The sequence below is a fragment of the Mastomys coucha genome, unplaced genomic scaffold, assembly GCF_008632895.1.
Source record: "Mastomys coucha isolate ucsf_1 unplaced genomic scaffold, UCSF_Mcou_1 pScaffold22, whole genome shotgun sequence".
Taxonomy (NCBI): domain Eukaryota; kingdom Metazoa; phylum Chordata; class Mammalia; order Rodentia; family Muridae; genus Mastomys; species Mastomys coucha.
The window spans coordinates 151141590-151158243 of record NW_022196905.1 but is presented as its reverse complement, the minus strand read 5'-3'; positions in this window follow the sequence as shown (position 1 = coordinate 151158243).

Genomic DNA, 16654 nt, shown 5'->3' with positions numbered 1-16654 from the left:
ACCTTTTATTTCAGGTCCTTTATTCCCTCCTGGCTGAGAAGAACTCAGTGCGTGAAACTGCGGGCAGTTTTCATGTGTGCTTGTGTGTGTGTGTGCATGTGTATGTGTTATTATGCATGTGTAATTGTGTGGGTGTGCTTGTTGTATGTTTGTGTTTATATGTGTGTATGTGAATGTGTGTACGCTTCTCTTTTGATTTTGCTTGATGTGAAATTATTTATTTCCTGTGTTTTCTTGGGCATAGTTAACCTCCTTGTGTTGGAGTTTTCCTTCTAGTATCTTCTGTAGGGCTAGATTTGTATATAGATATTGTTTAAATTTGGTTTTGTTATGGAATATCTTGTTTTCTCCATCTATACTGATTGAAAGTTTTGCTGGAGAAGTAGTTTGGGCTAACATCAGTGGTCTCTTAGAGCCTGGAAGATATTTGCCCAGGCTATTTGAGTTTTTAAACTCTCTTTTGAAGAGTTGGGTGTAATTCCAATAGGTCTGCCTTAATATGTTACATGCCCACTTTTTATTACAGCTTTTAATATTTTCTCTTTGTTCTATACATTAGTGTTTTGATTATTTTGTGTCAGGGAGATTTTCTTTTTTGGTTGAATCAATTTGTTCCTTAAGCTTCTTTATGTTTATTGGGATCTCTTTCTTTAGGTTAGAGAAATGTATCTTCTATGATTTGTTGAAAATATTTTCTGGGCTTTTGAGCTAAGAATCTTCTTCTATTCCTATAATTCTTAGGTTTGGTCTTTTCATTGTGTCCAAATTTTCTGGATGCTTCATGTCAGAACATTTTTGACTTAATATTTTCTTTGACTGATGAATCAAAATCTTCTACTTTACCTTCCACCCCTGAGACTCTTTTGTCCATCTCTTGTATTCTGTTGCTGTTGTTTGTATCTAGAGTTTCTGTTCTCTTACCTAGGTTTTCTATCCCCAGGGTTCCTTCAGCTTGTGTGGTTTTCTTTTTTCTTCTATTTCCATTTTGTGTTTTTTTTGGCCTTGAATACTTTTATTCATTTCCTTAACCTGCTTGATTACATTTTTATGTATTTCTTTAAGGAATTTATTCATTTCACTTCTTAATGGTCTCTATCATTTTTGTTAGATTGGATTTAAGGCCATTTTCTTGTGCTTCAGTTGTGTTAGGAGATCCAGGGTTTGGGGTGGGAAGATAGCTATGTTCTGGTGTTGCCACTTGGTATAGTAGGATAGCTGTGTTCTGGTGTTGTTTCTTGCTGTAGTAAGATAGCTGGACTCTGGTGGATCCCATATTGCCCTGTATTTTGTTTATGTGTCACTATGCTTGTCTTTAGCCATCTGTTTATTCCTGATGTTGACAGATCTCAGAGAATGCAGGCAAAATGTCCAAAACATGGAGCACAAGCTATAAGGTGCAATTACTGTTGGTGGGTATGCTTTGGGGACATGGCAGGTAGGATGGGTATGCTTTGGGGACTTGGCAGGTAGGTAGGTTGGGTATGCTTTGGGGACTTGGCGAGTAGCTTGGTGTCTTAGTCAAGGTTTCTATTCCTGGACAAACATCATGACCAAGAAGCAAGTTGGGGAAGAAAAGGTTTATTTGGCTTACTTCCACATTGCTGTTGATCACCATAGGAAGTCAGGAATGAAACTCAAGCAGGTCAGGAAGCAGGAGCTGATGCAGAGGCCATGGAGAGATGTTCCTTACTGGCTTGCTTCTCCTGGCTTGCTCAGCCTGCTTTCTTATAGAACCCAAGACTTCCAGCCCAGGGATGGCACTACCCCCAAGGGGCCCTACGCCCTTGATCACTAATTGAGAAAATGCCCCACAGCTGGATCTTATGGAGGCACTTCCCCAACTGAAGCTTCCTTCTCTGTGATAACTCCATCCTGTGTCAAGTTGACACACAAAACCAGCCAGTACAATTCACCCCTTGTCAACTTGACACACAAACACATCACTATTAAGCTTCAACCCTTATTTTCTTATTCATCCCCAAGATCTAAAGTTCCACAGTCTTTACATATTAAAAGATCAATCTATTTAAAATGTCCAATATCTTTTAAAATTTAAAGTCTCTTAACTGTGGGCTCGACTAAAATACATTCTTCCTTCAAGAGGGAAGAATATCAGGGCAGTCACAATCAAAAGCAAAACTAATGTCTGGGATCCAACTCACGATCTTCTGGGCTCCTCCAAGGGCTTGAGTCACCTCTCCAGCTCTGCCCTTTGTAGCACACATCTTGTCTTCTGGGCTCCAGATGCCTGTACTCCACTGCTGCTGCTGTCCTTGGTGGTCATTACATGGTACTGGTGAAAGACCCCCATGGGGGAGACCCCTACTCAAATCTCGGGAGGATGTGCACCCAAGAATCACAAGAGACCATCTTGATGTAATTACAAGAGGTATTTTTTAATTTTCAGGGCACCCTGGTTCGGCACCACACCTATCTCACGCAGGAGATAGTGGAGCCGACCACGAGGCTTGAAAATTAGGGGTTTATATAGGGAAAAGGTCTGAGGGAACAAAGGGATCAGTGTCGCCATACATGATTGGCTAGTTCAAATATTAACTATTACGTGCAGAACAGAGTAGAAAATTCCTAAAGTTGGTGTTAATCTGAGTCAACAGAGCATCTGACCTTAAACCATATCTAAGAGGACCAGATGGTCCATTACTTAGTGTCTGCCAGGCACGTCTTTGCAGGCCTGGGCCTTGGACACGTCCTCGTTTGCCTAGACATGTTTTCTTCTATGTTTATAGTTTTATGTCTTCTTGACCTGCCAGCTCTTATGATATCTAACAACTTGCTTGCTCCTTGCCAGGCCTATGTGGGCCAGCTTGTGATGGATTCTTAGGCCCATAACTTTTCTTCCTAGCCAGCACAGGTCTAAAGCTTTAATTTTTCCTTTCACTGGCATTCCCAAAACACTGCTATTACTAGGCTTTACCAATAGCCTCTCATAGACTGTCTTCATGGTGCCAAGCCTCAGCTCCTTTGCATGACACCTTCAGTCCTGGGCCATCAATTGCAAACTGAGACTGCAACTTCACTTATGGCCTTCCATGGCCTCTCACTGTGCCAAGCCTCAGCTGCTCTTTATGACCCCTTCGTGCTGTCAAAACCAGTACTACCTGGGTGACTCTTACACATTACCAAGTCCTGCTGCAGCACAAGGTACAACCTTGGCTATCTCTGGAACATAGCCTCTTTGTGTGCTCAGAAAACACTTCCCAGAAGATGTTACCTCAGTGATGCTGGTCTCTTCTTAATCACCGCTAATTTCTTAGCTCCAGCTAACCAGCATCAATAGTCCCAGTAATGTTCAGTTTTCACTTTAGTAGTTCTGGTATCTTGTTAATCACAGCTAATACTTCAGCCCCAGCTAACCAGAACCACAGAATCTTCACAATCAAAACAACATGGCCCTGATAAGAGCCTTTAATCTTCCCTCTGAAATTTCACAAGCCAGGCCTCCATCTCTGTACTGTTCTCAACATGATCTTCCAAGCTCCTACACAACATCCCACAGAGTTCTTAACAACCAGTGGCTCTTCTAGCTCAAAGTTCCAAAGTCCTTCCACAGTCCTCCACAAAACATGGTCAGGTTGTCACAGGAATACCCCACTATGCTGGTACCAATTTGTCTTAGTCAGTGTTTCTATTCCTGCACAAACATCATAACCAAGAAGCAAGTTGGGGAGGAAAGGGTTTATTTGGCTTACTTCCACATTGCTGTTGATCACTATAGGAAGTCAGGACTGGAACTCAAGCAGGTCAGGAAGCAGGAGCTGATGCAGAGGCCATGGATGGATGTTCCTTACTAGATTGCTTCTGGCTTGCTCAGCCTGCTCTCTTATAGAACCCAAAACTTCCAGCCCAAGGATGGCACCACCCCCAAGGGGCCCTACCCCCTTGACCACTAATTGAGAAGATGCCCCACAGCTGGATCTCATGGAGGCACTTCCCCAACTGAAGCTCCCTTCTCTGTGATAACTCCAGCCTGGGTCAAGTTGACACACAAAACCAGCCAGTACATTTGGGTATGCTTTGGGGACATGGCAAGTAGGTTGGGTATGATTTGGGGACTTGGTGATAGGTAGGTTGGGTATTCTTTGGGGACTTGGCAGCTAGGAGTTTGCAGGGAGGGGTCTTACCTGTGTTTTTTTCTAGTACCAGCAAACTTTTGGGAATGCAGGCAAAATTGTGGGTTGGAAAATGGAGTGCAGAAAACAAGGTGCACTTTGCTATTGCTGGGAGTGCAGACAGGGGATTGGGGCTGGGGGAGGCTTCTCACCTGGTTTTCCCTAGTGAAGGCAGGCCTCTGGGAATGTAGGCAGAGATATAGGCTGGAAATGGACTACAGAGGACAGAGCACAGCTCACTGCTGCTAGGCTACAACTAACTTTCTCTCCAGTTCTCTCAGAGAATATAATTCACCTGATATTAATGTAACAAAAAAAGAGAAATTTGTGAGACTGAGCTATGAAATATCCCACTCTTAATAATGAAGGGACTCATCATACTGTTTATTAGAATAATATGTTTATTCTGATAGGCTGTGATAAAGTGTTGAATGCAATAACTTTCAAAAGAAATGATTGTGGCTTTTTTACCCTGTGTAAATAGACTTATAAGTATGGCTGATATACATTAAATTTAGGGAATGTGGATCTGCTTTCCTAAGTACTAATTTTCTGAGCTAGAAAGTATATGTTAGTTCTTTAAATCCATGTACCCAGCCTCACTAAGTAAGTTATATTTACATTGATAATTTTGAGAAAATAGGGCTCTTTTGGGGATTGAAATAGATACACTCATTTTATTGAAATCCTCATTCTTAGTCAACATAAGGCAGGCTATATTAGATTTGCAGCTGAATCACTCCTAGGAACTAGCTTAACAAGTGTTCCCTGGGGCTAACCTCTGCTAGCCCAGAAAAGCAACATAGTTGAGGAATTTACTTAGGCCCACCCAGTCTGTAACCAAAACAACAAACTGAAGAGGAACTATCTGCACCTGGCTTCTAAGCCAAGGTCACCTTAGTGAGAGCTAGCTTTTTTTCAGATTGTAATCCCTGTTTAGTTCCTGCTAAATTAACAAGTATTTACTTTGCTGCTGACTCATTGTGTTCCTAACGAAGGGTGATGTACCTGCATCTTGTTTTGATGTATCTTGACCATTGTACCACCTGACTCTTTCAAACCCTTCTGTATGACTATATAAACCTGACTCCATATTTGAAAAATACACTCAGACCTTACACCACTCCTGTCTAGTCTGTTTGTCAAAGCCGAATCCCGTGCACATCTGGCCAGAACCCCTCGTCCCACAGAACAAGGGACCCCCGTAAGAAATCCCAGTCCGTGACATTGTATTAAAATCTTAGTGTACAGTAGATAAATAAAATATAGGTAGGAACATTAGTCAAAGAATTAAAATACAAAAGGTGCTCAACTGTTGCAGAAATTATTCTATATATTCTAACTCTGTTATCTATAGCAGATCATTTGTATCCCTTAAAAGAAACATCCAGCACAATAAACAAGCACAATACAAGCATAAGTGTTTCTTCTGGGGAATCAGAAATATATATTTAATTTATTCGAACAATAGCTAACTAAGACAGATGTTATGAACATGTGAACTTATGTATATATAAAGTTTAAAACCAATATCCAGGCACTAAATATCTTTGAAAACTAGAGAATTTTCTGCTACATGAAAATACCATATTAGATATTCAAATTGCCCTGATTTGTGGGTAAATTATGTAAATTCTTTATGCTGCATATCTTTATCTTAAATAGGAGCAAACGATAGCATCTAGTGTATCAAGCTTTAGTGAGGATTTGATGGTGTGACATTAGTCAAGTGCTCAGAGGTAGGAAATAATATACAAAATCCAATAAAGTGTGGAGACTTCAGACAGCTTTTGTTATCATTTTCTCTAGTTGTCCCATGTGGATGATCATTCATAACTATCAGAAAATGACAACAGAATTATACTGAATAATGTAATAATATGTCCTACCTCGATTATTCAGTATCATTCATAACTTATTTTCTTACTTTATGATGGTACATCTATGTAATCATGCCTATATTGTCAAAACATAAAAATTGGATGGTCATTTTAAAAGCTATTTACTTTGCTGACTTGACACCCTATCACAATTTTTTTAAGAAAAAAGATGAACTTAGAATATTCTATATGAGTAGAAAATTGTTGGAGAGGTAAACAATTCCTTTCTGATTGGATTTGAGACCCTATGGAAATCATCCTAGTACTGTTAACCTAACCAAAAGCCCATGCCTGATGTGGTTGTAGGACTGAGGGCGAATTTAATATTGATTTTTAACTGAAAGCATCCAGCTGCTTTCTAAATACTTACGTTTATGCTAGTGGACAAGTGCTACTGTAAGCTTTAATCAGAGTTGCTTGGTCTTTGCCATGAATAATACTGGATGCAGAGATGCATGGGTGCTGTAGATGCTGAGAATGAGCAAAGGCCTAGAGTTCAGCAGTAAACAGAGCACTTATACCATCCTATACCCTCAGGAGACAATTAGAGAGAAAGAATGTAAAAAGCTGTCCTCTGGGCATAGCACACCCAGTGTAGCCATGACCTCATAGCATCTGTGGCTGGCTGCCATAGGCCTGTGCAAGACTGGGCCCATCAAGAGTCAATCATGGAACAAGGAAGAACTTAAAGTGCCTCTCCTTTCTCTGCTTTCCTGCTGAACTATTGGCCATTGGTAGATTCTGGGAGAGGGCCAGTCATTATCTTTAGTAGGGTGCCTACTAAGAACCTCATTAGGATCCATTGTATACTTAACAAACCCATAGTCACACTGGTGATCCTGGTTAAACTCAGTAAGTTTCAATTGACAAAGTACCAATCGCCAAAGAAAACAAAATGACAGAAAGAAAGTCATGATTGTGGGAAGGGGCTTGCTTGTGAGGAGGATGAATAATAGGGACAGAAGGGTGAGTAGAGGGTTATGATAATTACAGTTCACATTATATTTGTATGAAATTTATAGAGAATAAACACAAAATAGAAAACATGAGTATCTTAAAATAGTATTTACAGGAGAATATGAACTAAAGGACATGTTCCTCAACAAGATTGACTGATAAGATTTTATAGTTGCTAGACTGTCAGGTGGTGTTGCTTGCTTGCTTTTTAAATTTTATTCCTATGGGACAAATACTTCCTTCATTGCTGTTCAGTGCTGTCTCAGAGTTGTACAATTGTATATATTTTGAGCTAGTATTATTTGCTAGAAATTAAGTGCTTCAAATGTCACTGAGAAGTTAAAGTTTGAAATACATGATATTAGTTTTATTTAGAATTCTAAGACAGTAGGACTACTCTGTGAATGTGAAGGTAAACCATCTTTCTATTCTCCAGCTTTGAAAGAGACACAAGCAGGTAACATTATTTTATCAGTCCATACATTGGCTCTCTCGACCTTGATTTAAGAAATAGACCTTTGCAAATATGTTTTGCTGGATCAATGGGGCTTTAACACTCTGGAAGTGCTTTAATTCATATAAAAAAATAAAACAAAGCAAAATAAACAATTTTTGAAATGAAAACACCAAAACTGGGCTTGCCATTTTTTTCCTTCAGCAAAATTTTGTCACTCAGTCTGTTTCAGTGAATACTTACAGCAGAGAGATGTCATCGAATGCTCTGTCAAAATTGCTGCAGCAGTAAGCTTCAGGCAGAACAGTGAAGCGTTTAGTGAAATGACAGAAAAAAAAAAAAAAACCTCTTAAGCTTCATAGTGATATCTTGAAACTAGGAGCATGATAGCCCCTGCAGGGCAACCAAGGCTCAATTCAGAAGCAAAGGCCAAGTGCTGCCCAAAAGAGCTCAGAATTGTCCTGGAATTAAAAAGACATTACTAAGAAATTGCTTCTAAGACCCATGCTTAATTATGTGGCTTGTTTCCCTTTGTCAACTGTTAACTTCAGAAGATGCCTGACTCCATAGGATGTTACAGGAACTTTACTTGGCATGTACAGAGTAAGGAGTTAATTCTTAGATGTTCCTTCCTCAGTGAAACCTTTCAAAGGTTTAGTGGGTGAAAATGATCTTGTCATTTCTGATCACAGTTCACTACGTCCACTAGGGGAACCTTAGAGGTTTCATCTTAGGCACTTTAGTGCACTAGCAGGCATATGTTTCCATAGGGCAAAGACACAGAACATATGTTTTAGCCTAATAATCTTGAAATTTGGCAAGTTTGGAGTTGGCAATATCACTCAAAGTGAAGAAGTACCTGCTGCCTAAACCTCTGGAAAACAAAATTCGGTTAATTTGGGAAGGAAGAGGTTCATGAGCCCCCACACCAGCAGAGGGACCATGAAAAGTCGATTACCTCCAGGAGAGGAAGGTTCTACTTTCTCTGAGGTTGTGGCCCGAACAGGTTGACCAGGCTGTGGTAGATGGCACACAATCAGAAGTTCATGGACAGCACATAAATAAAGCTAAAAGCTTATTAAATTAGAAATATAAGAGGATGATATGGAATTGTGGGTAGGAGTTACAGGCCTGAGAAAAGTTAAACAAAAATGTTGAAGACGATTGAAATGAATTATATGAAATTCTCAATGAATTATTAAAGTATTTATTCTTAAAAGTAAAGCAGTTGCTCTGTAGAAAAGAACCAAATCTCTACTCCACAGACCTCTATAATCCACTCATACTGGGAATTTGCAACTAGGAAACAGGGTGATGAGAATAACATATTTCAATGTTTTATAAAAGCATATAACATCCACATTAGGTAGACAATATGGAAAAATAATTCTATCTTCAAAAGAAAAATAACTTAGTTGCTGAACTTCTTTAACTTCACTTTAATTTAAACTCTATGAACCTTAAATCATTCTAATTAAAACTTGTCATTAACTTAGAAACCTCAGCTTGGCATAAAAAAATCTGGCATAAAGTGATATTAAATATTTTTATGCAGTCATAAATTATCAAATTACTTCATGAGCTGTTTTTCATAAGGGATAGGACGAGCTCAGACACTAGATGAAGTGATCTGTGTGGTTTTGCATAAGGATGTATATTATTCAATAGCAAAAAGGCAATGTCTGTCATTTATTGCTTTAATTGGGAAAGAAAGTACAAAAGCTTGTGCAGTGTCTAGGTTCAGAGAGGATTCTAGAACTCCATTGTTTGTCAGAGAAGGGTGATTCAGAACTTCACGTGCAGAAGAATAATTTCTGTGGCTGTGACATTTTGACATTAGGAAAGTGGTACAAACAGGAGGTCCATCTTCCCCTTGTCCTCACTTTTTCCAGTATGCCTACAGAAATAATCATTTTTCACTATATTTAGCATATTTCTTTGTTAAATTTATCTCCACATATAGATGCCTGTGAGATGCATCATGTTAAGTTCTGCTAGGTACAACATGAGTGAAGTGAAACAAACATGCACACAGGAAGTGGCTCATGAACCAAGGGGTTTGTCCATGTCTGCTTCAGACTACACTGGCCCCAAGCATTCTCTGTGGAAGGCAGGCAGAAGCAACAGTCTTCAAAACCTGCCTAGTCACATAACATCCTTGGACATATGTTTACATAAGGTGGCAATCAAACGGAAGCTACAAAGATGAAACAACATCTTTTCTGTATGCCCAGAACCAGTTGGCATATTAGAGTAATTGAAGTTGATCCTCTTGATCAGCAAAGGGTAATAGAACACATTCGCAAATCTCACTCAGAACACAGGTGCCCAATTACACCCAATTTTCACATGGAATATGAGTTTAGGCTGAAAAACCTTCCCAAGAAGGGTGTTGGCACATGAGAGTAATACTGAAAATATTTAACTACTGAGACAGCATGAGATCTGACCCCTCAAAGTGGGGAGACAATCAGAAGAATATCACTTCTACTATATCTCAGAGCAGGGCAGTAGGGATCCACTTAGGCCTTCTGAGCTGTCAAAAGATGCAATCAGTATGCTTCTCAAAAACACTAATTAATAAACTACAGAGGAAGAATGGAAGGAATTAGGCATACAATCCAGTTCGCATGTCGTTTTGTAACCATGATGTGTTCAGGAACTCAATTAGGGTTGTGGCAGCTAGAACATAAATGAAGGAGACTCATGAATAGATTTGGAAGATACATTCAGATTAGAATAAAGGGGAAGATAAAGATTATTTTGAGAATGGGAGCTTATGTCCAAGGCAGATTTATAGGTATTTATAAGTATGATACTTTGGATGTTACATGTCCCCAAAGACTTGGTCTCTGTGCTGAGGTACTGTATTGAGAGGTAAGTTGAAGCTTGAAAAGCAGGCTCTTAATGGATAAAGTCAGGAAGCACAAAAGCGTATGATATTGGGACCTGGGTTTTCTCTTCTCGTAATGTTCTTCTTTATCCTCCTTCATGTCTCCTCTTTCCTCTCCTTCTCCTCACCCTTCCTCCCATATCCCACCTCCCTCTTTTTTATTCACCATCACCTATTATCTCCCTCACACCATCCTCATTCTCTACTTACCACCTCTTATCCTCTCCCTTGTTCTTTTATCTCTCCCACTCTTCATTCCTACCTTTCTTCTTTTCCTGGTCCTACATGAGCATGTTTCTCCTGTCCCCATCCACTTCTGCAATGGCATATTGCCTCACTACCAGCCAAAGAAAAAGGACAATTATTTCTATACTGAAATCTATCAAACTCTGAGATAAACAAACATCTTGGCACTTCCTTGGTTTTCTTAGTTGTTGATTACAGTCACAGAAAGCTATTGGGATCCCCTTAAAAGAAGTAGCACTCATCACTTAAGTTTTATTTCCAGATTAATACAAGAATAGTACTGTAAGGGTTAAAACATAGACTCATATTCAACCAGAATCACATGCTTGCTCAGTCTCTTTCAAATAGAGGATCCTTGAACAAGTTAGAGAACACCTTCTATGGTCCAGTTGTTTCATCTGTAGAGTGGAAATATAATAGTAATCTCTCATTGTATTATAGGAATTAGTGTTAGCCAAGTAAATTGATCTAGCACATATCTGCATATGATAATTTATAATATGAATATCTATAATCATATATCATCTACTTATCTATCTTTCTGCCTCTCTTTCTATCAATCTCTATCATTTGTCTATCATCTATTGGTCATCTATCTATGTATTTATCATCTATCCTCTATCTTTCTATATATTTGACTATCATCTATATAACAATCATTTGTCTCTTATATACTGGCCCAAAGAGATAAGGAATTAGCCTCTATCATTGCAAAGACTGACTAGCCTATAATCTGCAGGGAAACAGAAGGCTGGAGAGTCAATACAGCAGATGTTTGAACATATGTGTGAATATAGGAAAAGGATAATAATAAAGGAAAAGAATCACATACCAGATAAAGGACAACTTGCAGGAACTAAATTCTGCATTCTAAAATGCTTCTACACATGTTCAACTGACTGGACAAGACCCCATACATTAGTGATGGCTATTTGTTTTTCTGAATTAATTTATTCAGGTGTAAATATTAACTAGACATCCCTACAACCACACCCAGAATAATTGTCTGGGAACTCTGTGGTCTTAACATGTTGGCATGTATGATTAATTGCTCACAGAAGTCAAGGTACACAATGTCTATGGGAGACACTTCCATATGCTGTATATCTAGTATTCTGCAGTAAGTGAGTCCTCAGCAAGTTTCTTTAATTAATAATGATAAAAATTATGAAATGGTGATCTGGAAATGTCTAATTGCTTGAGGATTTGGGGCTGAAGCATCTTGAGTTCTTCCATAGCACTAAGAGAATAGATATATATAATTGGAATAAAGAGACTGTATCTTTTAAAATTGATTAATTCATTAATTAGTTCAGGTCATAGAGAACAGGGCCATGTACAAGCTATGCAAGTTTTATGTCTCTTAACGATATCCCCATCCTAAATAATCTTAATAATACAACTTATAAAAAATGTTAGAGTCACTATGCTATAGAAATGAAAAATGGAATGAATATGTGAAGGTAAGTGAACAAAATCTTCAAGATCCAGGGAAGGTCAACAGTACAATAAGAGAGAACTCAAAATAAGGAAATGACTTCTATTTGGAGATGGGGGTATTGCTGGTGATCTTTGGGTGTTCCATTTTCACAAACTTAGTGAGTCACTTATGAATACTTCCAAGGTCAAGATATGGATTAAAATCAAGATGTACATATTCATCACTGTGCTTAAGTACAAAACATTTACATTAGGTATTGCATTATTTTTCTGTGCTCCCATAGCAAATTGTCACAGACTACGAAGATTAAATCTGCTGCCTTGTGGTTAAGGTCAGAAGTTCAAGATCAAGGTGTGAGCAGAGTTGGCTCATTCTACAGGTGTTGAGAAGAATCTGACCAAGTCTCTCTCGGGTTTAGGGTATTTTCTGGGAATTATTAAGATTGCATGTCAATGGTACCCTGTGTCTCCCTGTGCCCTGCCCCTGCACATATCTCTTTCTCTTTATACTGTCTTCCTTTCTATAGGTCTTGGCCATAACTGATTAGGGATAAACTATTTTAAATAATTATGTTTACAAATATATTATTCCTAATAATGGTATTTTTCTGAGACATTTTGTGTTAGAATTTGAGTACAGGAGTTGGGTAGAAGCTTTACTCATCTTATTACACATTAAGGTATGATGCTTAAATTAAAATAGTTAGTGTTGGTTCGGAGAAATTGTGAAAAAATATAAAACTGAAAGGGAGTGAGGAGAAAAAGAGGAAAGGGAAGAGAAAAGGGGAGGTAGTGGAGGAGGAAACCAGAGGGAGAGTAGGAAAAGGAAGAGAGGAGAGAAAATTAAGGTCAATGAATGTCATCTAATTTCATTTTCCAGAGCAGAAGGATAGACCTGACAATTTCTACACAGTGGTGGTCTGATTCCTTCACATAGTATTGCTTAGTTCTCATTGGGCATTTGACAATACATGTGGACAATTCTTCAGAATTAAGAGAAGTAGTTACTGGTATGAGTATGTAAAAGTTAGGGACATCAGTAATCCTCTCAGGCTGCATAGAATAGCTTCACATATTCAGTGCATGATTATATTTAATGCCCAAGTTAGGATGTCATGCTCTATAGCAGATTTAGAAAAGGATCTTGTGGAAGAGATTCCTACAAGAGAGGGAGTTGAAGGTAACTGCTGCTGAAACATTTTCTGCAACCATTGCTCTGGTGTAATTAGTTTTATTTGGAGACGGTCAGTTCACTTGCAATTGTATTGCTTCCTTACACTCCTATGTCCTAGTTGTTAAGATGAGTGTTACCAGCACATATCACTTGCAACTGAATTTCTTAACCTTAATCCTCATGGTGGCTGATTCTCTGTTGTTGAACTTCCATGCCCTTATTTCATTCAGTGGACAGATTACTTGTTGAACACTTTTTCAATTACAGATGAGAATAAAAGAGAAGGAGCCCTCATGAGACTTTCTCCCTAGTTGGATAGGTTCAATAGCAAAAAGAAGTAGTGCCATACAGAGCAGAGTGGAAAAGAGCCAAGGAAACAAACAGTCTTGCAACAGAAGAGCTGGAGTCTCTAATGAACAATGGAGACCAACTGTCTTATTTAGATTTGTGTTGCTGTGATAAAAAGTGAAAAGAAAAAGGGAAAAATGTGACCATAATCATATTGTAGAAAATAGGGTTTATCTCAGTTTATAACTCTTAGGTCACACTCCATCACTAAGGGAAGTCGGGGCAGAAACCAGGAGGCAGGAGCTGGCAGAGTCTAGGAAGGCATGCTGCTTTCTGATTTACTTCTCATGGCTTGATAATCCTCCTTTCTTAGAGCACAAAGGACCACCCAAACAGAGGTGACACCATCCTCAGTGAGCTGTGTCCTCTCAAATCAATTATCAATCAAGAAAATGAACATCAGGCTTGCCCTTAGGAGAGTCCGGTAGGGCCACTTTCTCATGTAAGGTTCCCTCTCCCAAAAATGACTGTAGCTTGTGTCACATTGACATAGAACTAGCCAGCACACTGATTCCACATTCCCACATGTTCTTGTATTCTCTCTAAATGCTGGCAGACTTGGCCAGCATTTACTGGTTTTCTAGCTTCTTTCAAGGAAATTTACCTTTTCAATTTACAAGTTTGTGTTAAAATGATGTACAATGAATGACAAGAGTAATTACAGGCACATAGACAGATTTCCTTCTTTTAATGTAGCATATTCTAAAAAAATTATTTGTATGTAAAAATGGAGAGGTGTCAAAATAAACTTAACATCTATTTTCAACAATTGCTAGAAACTTTGGCACTTTCCCACTAATTTATAGAGCTATGTCTCAGGGAAGAATAAGTGATTATCACTCACTTCTGTCCAATTTTAGAAGTGGAAATTAATTTGAAACATCCTCTCAGTATTATGGACTAAAATGATGCTTAAGGCTTTATATTTTGGGACATTCTTCTCTGTAATAAAATTCCAGTAAGACGGTAGTCTGCCTTGGTATTATTTAATGAGAATATATTACCCAATAGTGCTAATATAGACACTGGGCAGAGGGATGCTGTCCACAAAGCAATGTGAACCTCTGTCTCTCTTTATTCTGATAGTAGGATTTCCTTTTGTAAACCACCATCTACTCAACACCTCCTATACATGTGTATTGGAATGTGGTTATAGTTGTACATAGTTATTCCAAGTGGGAGATGAGGAAGAAAAGTCTAAAAGTGAGATGTGTTCAAATGTCCAGGGCTCCCTATGGAAGAGTTATTCTGTATTAAATATGTCATCATTGCTGCCTTCTATAGAACAGTGGGGCGCATTTTTCTCTGAGGGTTTATGGCAGCCTGACATCTACCTGGCTGGTCATTAGAACCAGGCAGTTCATAGAGAAACTGCTTTGAGACATGTAGGTACTATGCAGACAGAGTGAATCTGATCTTTGTGAAGCTTGCATTTGGGTAAACAGATTATTATTTTTTTAAATTCCAATAAATTTATTTAATTGTCATTTTTCAGTTATTCTTTTTTTTCACTAAATTAACTTATTTTTTACACTCCATATTCCATTCCTCACCCCTCTATCCACCTTCTGACTGCTCCACATCTCACACCTGCTACCCACCCCCCATCTCTACTTGGATGCCCCCACTCCACCTGATCTCTAAACTTCTTGGGGCCTCCAGTCTCTTGATGGTTAGGTGCATCATATTTGAATGAACGCATAGCCAGAACTCCTCTACTGTATATATGTTGGGGGCCTCATATCAGCTGGTGTATGCTGTCTGTTTGGTGGTCCAGTGTTTGAGAGATCTTGGGGGTCCATATTAATTGAGATTACTGGTCTTCCTACAGGATCGCCCTTCTCCTCAGCTTCTTTCGGCCTTCCCTAATTCATCAGGGGTCAGCTGCTTCTGTCCATTGGTTGGATGCAAATATCTGCATCTGACTCTTTCAGCTGCTTTTTGGGTCTTTCAGAGGGCAATCGTGATAGGTCGCTTTTTGTGAGCGCTCCATATCCTCAGTAATAGTATCAGGCCTTGAGTTGTTCTAGCTGTTATTTGATACTGAGAAATAAACATGCAGAGAATGGCCACAATCATGAAGGAAAGTTTAAAAACATTACACACAACAAGTCTGGAACAAGTTTCATGCTAAAACATGGAAGCTGATTCAGGGCATTCAATTTTCAATCTTAGTCCCATAAACATAAATAACTCACATCATAATGGACTTGGTTCCAGTAAGGAGATGATGCTCCAAGCACATTTTCTCTCCATTATGGAGACACTAACCTTTCTCAAAGTAAGAAGACTTTAGGCAGTTTGCCCCCAGTCATCCCTTCAAGTCAATATTATGGATAACTTCACACAGTTTAAAGTATTCTGCTTCGAAAGTCCATTCCCTAGTCCATTGTCACAGTGCTCCGCTTCTCAGTAATATATAGAAATCACTTTATTCTGTGCCTCTGGAAGTTTCTATTTTATGTTTGGAAGTGCATCACGAAGGAGAGAACATTGTGGATAACAAATGTCTGCTTTACAGGCCAGAGCATATTCAGAGTCTGTAAAATGCAAGCTGTACCATGAGCATTGGGATTGGTTTCTTAACACTGTAGGGAAATTCCACACTACTGCAGTTTAGGAGCTGTTCTGTGGCTCTATCATGAAGACCTTTATCTTATTCAACCTACAGCTCTTTCCTTCTAACCAGGCTACCTTCTACAAGACTGTTGGGAAGTGAAGAGCACCACTGGGCATTCAAAGCTCAGGCTGTGATTTGTCTTTGCTGAGGAACACGGTAGCATCCGTGCCAGTTTGGGAAAACTGTCTTCAGTTATCTAAGTGTTAAACCTGAAAAGAAAATCTAGGTTATGTGCTGAACAGGAAGACAGTACGTTGGCAGTAAAAGTGTAAATTCATTGTCAATGGAAATGCCAGGGGCTTGGAGACAGGGAGAAGCTTGAAAGCCTTGGAGTATTCTGGTTTGTATGTGCTACATCAGAGAGGAGATGATTGAAGTCTAGTGATATCAAATGGCATGTCAGTCCTAGTATAATAGCCTAGTATGATGAAAACCAGGCCTCCTAATACTGTGGCCTCCCAAGATTTCCAATGCTGTCTTCCTTTCCAAACCCTTAATTTAACAATGGGATG